Genomic DNA, 7,259 nt, shown 5'->3' with positions numbered 1-7,259 from the left:
TCATTTGGAATGACTTGTGCTGTCAAATACAACACAGCTCTGGCCAGGAAGGAGTGACTTAGCAAACTATTTCTTATTATATTCCTGTTGAATGTAATTACCTCTTGCTTTTCTCTTACTGAAACATCAATACTTAAAGTATTGACTGGGACCAAGGCCAGGAACAAATTAGTGGTAGAACCAGAATTGGAGCTTCTGGTTCCAACTTGAAAAATACAAAGGCATAGGTTTCATTTCTTGCACCGTTTTTCTTGTGAAAGCAGACTTGGATTTGTTCCTGCACTAAGTGAGGTTAAAAACAGCTTCATTTAAATTAAGATGTTAACAGTGATTCTTCTTCATAAATAGCAGTGCTTGGAGATATTTTTTCCCTGAAAAATTTAGTTTTCAAATTTTGATCGGTGATCTTGCAAGAAGATCACTGCTACATCTTAGACAAACTATCGCTCTAGAAGCTGGACAGCTTCAAAACATTGTTTTCCTAGGAAGCAGCAGAATAACAAGCATGCCTTGAAAGAAAAAAACATGCTATTTTCAGATCTGTTTTTCACAGCATGTTATACATGAGCTAAGCATAAAACAAGTCCTGGGAACATCTGCCTGATATGAAATGCAGTTCTGTATGGGTGATGCTTTGTATTGAAAGGAGTTTCACCTAGGAACTGCTCTTTCTCCTTTGTTTTTCCTTTGCTCCTGATGCCTCCATATTCAGTTTTCTTAACCATGAGGCCCCTGCTTTTGACTTCGTGTGTTTTCTGAGGTTCGAGTTACACAATAAAAGCATTAAGCAAGCTGTTTCAAGTGAAATTATATGTTAACTCAGAGTAGAAGTGTCTTTGTGTTCCCTGCAAGACTAGAAGAACATTTTCAGCACCATCTGGTGGTTAATAAGTTTATCCAAACAAAGGAGCATAGGAAATATCACACATGGTTCAACATCCTTCTGGAAGTGCTGAACAGCAAAAAAAATACTATTTAATGTTCATGGCACTCTTTCTTCTTGTATCTTTTTATTGTGATGACCCAAAAAAGAGTCAGCATAGTGATGCTGCTGATTTCCATAGCTTGTTTGTATGACACCCAGCATTTCAGACAGGATTGTGTCCCTGTCTCAAACTTGGAGCAAAATCTCTTTCTACCCAGAAAAGGCTGGAAGGCAGACCAGGGTAACAGAGGAACCTGGTTCATTACTATAGTCTTGTAAAGTCTATGTGCTATTTTTCCCCTGAAGTAGCTAATTTGCATTTTGGACAGATTTGAAAGCTAAGAATGGCATCAGCAATGATTTTGAGAGGCTGCAAAGGAGTGTTGATCTACCTGATATCCTTTGTTGTGTTCATCCAGATGGGGACAGGACAGAGGAGTAGCTGTGGCAGCGTGGAAGATAAATGCTGATTCCACATGCTCCTAAATAAATACAACAGCTACAAATACGTGCTTTGAAATCTCATCCTATTATTTGCTATTAGCAAAAAACCTCTCTACAACAAAACACAAAAGGGAAATATGCCTCTCTGGAAACAAAAGCCCTAAACCCCAAAGCACAATTGCAATGAATGATGTTGGGGTGAAGTAAGTTTGAAAAGAGGTGGAAAACAATCCTTTTGGAGGAATGTGTTGTTTAAGTATTGATTTTAAAATCTATCTGTTTTGATTCTTTCTTGCTTAACTTGTTTATGGAATTTCACTGCTAAATTATAGAAACATCAGTCTTTTGTAGATAAAACACATGCCTTGTGTTTGGAAGCTACTGAGAAAATATATATGTATTCAGCTGTTTTCTTTCAGATAGCACCCCAGAGGTCTAGGAATGGGTGAAGATATTTTTCATGCTATATTGAAATTAAAATATTAGCTCTTGGAGAGTACATTGAATCAACTTTCTTTGTTTTCCAAGAACAAAATAGCTAATGACACAAATAATTTTGAGATGGTGTTGGATGGACTTACAGGGTCTTGTTCCTCTACACTTAGTAAGAAGGGTTTCAGTGATTTATGTGTATTCAGCTAGTAATTACAGGGATGTAATTAATGCAAGTCAAAACAGAACATAGATCCAAAGATATAAGCTGTGCTAAAATGCTTTCAGATCTCAATTTTACCCCAATACTAGCTTTTGCATTTCTTTACCTATCTTTCACTAAGGTTTTCTACTTGTTTATAAATCCCCTGTGACCTGAGATACACTGACAGTGACTCTCTTAGAGATGCTTCTTTTTCTATAAGACTTAAAAATACAGAACAAAGAAAATTTTAGTGTCAATTTATTCTGTACTGGCTCATGTAAGTCAAGGTTTAAAGGACAAAGCTTCATAAAAGTGCTTTTCTCTTGTACAGAAAGCAAACCACTGAATCACATACGGAACTTTAAAGCCTAATTTTCTCCTTTGCAGTTTATATCTCTTCAAACTAGGATTAGCTCCACAGATCCAGGACCTCCTGGGAAAAGTAGACTTCACAGGTAAAAAAATGCTCATATAATCATGTTAGATAGGTTTTTTTACCCTGTAAATCTGCTAACATTGTGCATATATTCTATTATGGCTCTCTCCTCTGAAAACATTGTTACAAACACTGTTACAAATTAAACAGGTGGGAGGCTGCTACTTTTAATGATTGTCAGTCTCCACGGGACAGGAGGGAGTGAATTTGCATGGAATACTTGTCATATCTTAGAGTCTTTCAAAATGGGGAGGAAAACTGCTCAGAAGCCCTGGCCACAAGCACTTTCAGAAATGTTTTTGTAGGTCTGGTTGTTCATAGTGAAATTGTCATGCTTTTGTTCTGATAATGTTTCCTTTTATTTTTTTGTCTGAACAGAGGAAGAAATCAGCAACATGCGAAAGGAGCTAGAGAAATATGGTATACAGATGCCATCTTTTAGCAAAATTGGTGGCATTCTGGCCAGTGAATTATCAGTGGACGAAGCTGCTTGTAAGTGTGACTCTTGTTGTGTTCTCTACTGAGTGCTTTGACAGGATGCTAACAAAATATTTTCTGTGTTCTAATTCACTTTGTTTGCCACCTCTTAATAACTAGAAAGAAAAGCAAGCAAGTTTTCGCTATCACATTGCTTCGTTGTTAGAAGGCCTCTTCAAAATTTGCAGTCTGAGTTTTTTAGTATCCCCATTGAACCATAGGAAGTGCTACCAGAAGCAAAGATTACTTACAGTATTTTGAATGGGTTTAATGTTTTGGTAGCTAGTGCTCCTCTAGAATAATGAATTGGGCTCTGTGCATGCCTCTGCACCATGTGGGTACAATGTAGATGGCCATGGGAACATGGATGTGTATTTTCTGTGTCTCCTCTTTTTATTTTTTGCCTTTTGCAGTTTTCCTAAAACACCCAAACAGGTTGATGTGAGGACAAGTCATTGTTCCAGACAGACAACTCTCTCACATATGGTGTTGTATATGTGGAACTTGCCTCCACGGGTAGCTTTCAATCTGTCTGACCACTGGCATGTGACCCACAGCATGGTAGAATCCTGCTGGGGGGGTAGGTCCTGCTGGACAGTTATGGTTCTTTTGAGCCTGTCTTGAACAGCTTCCATTCAAAAACAGAATTAAATGCTTTTTCTGCTGTCCATGCCTATTCATCTGTAAGTCTGGGTGTTTTTCTCTATATCACTATTTTTTTTTTAAGAAATGAAGTGATATATTACAAAAAAATTGCTTGCATTTAAATGATGTGAAATCAAGTGTGCCCACTTAAATCAACACTTGAGCTCCAGTAATTTTGTTCAAGATCCCATTCTTTTCAGCAGGGTAAACTGAAGAACAGAAGGGCTGGCTTTAGAATGTTCCATTGCTGCTTCATTCAATCTTGCAAAGTGGCAAGCTGATTCATTATGGTATTTAGTGTGCTGAAAGTTTCAGAGCCCACAACACACTGATGTTGATTCACATTATCTGTATTGTATATTTTGAAGCCTGCTTAATATGTGCATGCTTCACCAAAGCTAGCTCTTAAAATGCTGCCTTTTGAAGTGGCAGGAGTTTTTTAGCAGATTTTTAGATATTTAGTGACTACGAAGCATTTTTTCAGGGAGCTTCCTCTGCCGAAGATGAAAGGGCTGAAACATCCTTCACTGAAAGCCTTATTATAGTGTGTAGGGCTTCCTTTAACTCCTGAAGTGTTTTCAGTCTTAGAAAAGCAGGGTTTCCTGATGCTGGTTCTGTCCCTTGCTTTGCCCCACAACAGGAAACATCTGCTGTAGGAACCCTCGCACACTAGGGAGGTTGGATAATGGAGATCCTACCAGAGGAAGGGGTCTACCATCCTTCCTAAGTGGAGTATGTAAAAGGAGATATGAAAGTGAAACAACTGCTGATGACTCCTACTCAGCTCCAGCAGTTGTATAAATCAGCATGGAAAGAATAAGCTTAAGTGCTTTCACAGAGAGCTCATTCTTCAAGGAAACCTCTCTCTTATTCTGTGCCTCCAGCCTGCTCTTTCAAGTCCAATCAGGCTGTTTCTCTTGGTGGGTTCACATCTACCAATATCCATTCGATTCTCTCCTATCTTGAACCTATCTTTTGTCTGCTTTTTGCTAGCTTCACTTAGGTTAGTGAAGCTTCTTACACAACTATGGAAGAGATAATATCCTTCCGGTGTGTTCTGTGAGGATGTTTGGATCATGTATGTGCCTATGGACAGTTTTCTTAGTCCCTTGGAGTGGATATGGATGTACACAGAACCACAGAATGTCTCAAGCTGGAAGGGACCCATATGGACAGTTGAGTCCAAGTTCCTAATCCTCACAGGATTACCCAAATCTAAACCATAGAGCTAGGAGCATTGTCCAGATGCTCCTTAAACTCTCTCAGGTTTGATGTGGTGACCATTTTCATGGGAAGCCTGTTCCAGTGACTTACCACCCTCTCAATGAAAAACCTTTTCCTAATGTTCAATGTGAACTTTGTCTTTTCACAAAGTTTAGTGACAAACAAACCCCTGAAAATCCTCCACCATGCTAGCTGTTTGTACTACCCAGCTGATATTGTGCTGAACTGAGCTAGAGTGAAACAATTTTAGAACAACTTGCTGGCATGAACTTAGTGCTAAGCAATGGATTATCCACCAACAGCTATGCAACTCCCAGTAGCTGCCATTTCTGAGGATGTATAGCTTCACTTCATCCTTCATTTGCCCCATTGAGTTTTCAGTCACATGTTCTTTTGTCTGACTTCCCTGAATTTGTACACTCCTTTGTTTTTCTAGAACCACAAATCTGAAGCATCTTTGCTTTCTTTCATAAACTTGAGCGAAACTGAAGTCTTTCAGACTCTGATATTTAGACCTTCAGTTAAACTTAACCTAAATAACAGCTTTCTAGTGCATGCTTTTCTCCACTTTGTCAGAACCATGCACGGCCATGTAGAGAGAGGGTATTGATAGACTAAGGAAAGATGGTCATTGTGTTTTGCCTTCACACATGTCCTTGGTGGCATGAAAGTAAATCCTAGGCAAGCTGCTGTGATGATAAATGGGGAGCTGCAATGTTCCTCCTTTGGGATATGATCTAGATAAATATTTATCAGGAATTACATTTTATATAGTAAAGCCTGTAAAATATTTGAGATTAATGTGCCACCAGACAGCCATTGGGGTCTCTTTGTGGCATGAAGGTACAGATAAAGTGCAGCTCTAGTTAAATTCTTCACTTGCACTAGAGTGATCTTAGGACCAAATGTGTGCAGGGAGTAACTGGGAAGCGTGTGTGAGCACTAAACTTAATTCAGCTGTAATTGGTTTTGAATTTGTACACTAATGAAAATTTACTGTGTGAAAAAACACGAGCTTTTCTGACTCTTAAGTTTTTGGAGTCAAGCATTTGTTTAGTAGCTGAAGTTTTCTTGTTTTCTCAAAGGAAAGGCTTAACACTTAAGCTGATCAATGGCTGTAGTGAGTCCTATGACACTTTTTTCCCTTTTTCCTGTGTAGTAATATTTTGAGAACCCTCAAAAGCCTGCTGGGTGTTTTTTGCCTCCATTTGAAGTCTGCTGTTTTGCTGTCTCGTGGTAGGTGACAGGAGGAGGGACCATTACATCAGTGTCTCTCATGTGCCTGGTGGTTCATGGAGATTTTGATGTGCAAAGAACCATCTCAGAGAGGCTTAAATGTGATGTGCAGGGCTGCATCCTGCCTAGGGGGGGGTCTTAAATGTGTTTTTCCAGAGGACAAGTTTATTGGATCTTCAATTTCCTTATTCTTGTGTAGCATCTCTCAGGTATACTCCATTTAGACAGTACTTTTATATGGACACAAACATGCAGCTTGAACGTAAAAAAATACTTTCAATTCCTACATGTAATTACCTTCTAAATAAAATAGGACTTGAGCGATAAAATGTAACCCATATTTTATTGTCTGTCAGTACAATATTAACCATGTTACGGTTTAGCCCCAGCCAGCAGCCAAACCCCATACAGCTTCTCACTCACTTTCTCAGGTCTTGCTGGTGGGGGAATATCAGAAGAGTAAAAGCTGGAGAACTCATGGGTTGAGAAGAAGACAGTTTAATAGGGAAAGCAAAGGCTGTGCACACAAGCAAAGCAAAACAAGGAATTCATTCACTGCTTCCATGGGCAGGCAGGTGTTCAGCCATTCCAGGAGAGCAGGGCCCCATCACACATGATGGTGACTTGGGAAGACAAAACTCCATCGCTCCAAATGTCCCCCCCTTCCTCCTTCATCCCCCCCTTTATACACTGAGCATGGTGCCACAGGGTCTGGAATATCCCTTTGGCCAGTTGGGGTCACCTGTCCAGGCTCTGTCTCCTCCCAGTCTCCTAAGCACCCCCAGTCCCCTCCCCAGTGTGGCAGTACCAAAAGCAGAAACAGCCTCGGCTCTGTGCAAGCCCTGCTGAGCAACAGCAAAAACATCTCTGTATTATCAACCCTGAGTTCAGCACAAATCCAAAACACAGCCCCACGCCAGCCACTGAGATGAATAATATTAACTCTACCCCAGCTGAAACCAGCACACCCCAGTTTGGGTGAAGGGTGAACGTGGAGCAGACAGTGATTTGCCACCTTTAAGTAAACACAAAGTTCTACAGTCTAGAGAAAACATGGAGTGGAATGTTCTAATCTGTAAATTGTTGAACACAAACACACCTTTCAAATAAATCAGAAGAAACAGTGACAGCTTTGACTTTTTTGCTTCCTGATATTTAGGACTATGCTTTCAATTTTAGTGCATGCAGCTGTAATAGCAATCAACGAAGCTGTTGAGAAGGGAATAGCTGAGCAA

General features: G+C 39.8%; 1 long non-coding RNA gene across 1 annotated transcript; it reads left to right on the top strand.

Annotated features, from left to right (window-relative positions):
* The first annotated feature begins 2,368 nt into the window (after nucleotides 1-2,368).
* Nucleotides 2,369-7,259, top strand: LOC121660949. The gene is made up of 3 exons (XR_006014814.1): nucleotides 2,369-2,461; nucleotides 2,821-2,934; nucleotides 7,204-7,259. It is a non-coding gene; the product is annotated as an uncharacterized LOC121660949 (long non-coding RNA).

This window comes from Corvus kubaryi, unplaced genomic scaffold (genome assembly GCF_017639235.1).
Source record: "Corvus kubaryi isolate FWS band 111438036 unplaced genomic scaffold, C.kubaryi_AGA036_p1.0 37017, whole genome shotgun sequence".
NCBI lineage: Eukaryota > Metazoa > Chordata > Aves > Passeriformes > Corvidae > Corvus > Corvus kubaryi.
This window is presented reverse-complemented; position numbering and strand designations above follow the sequence as displayed.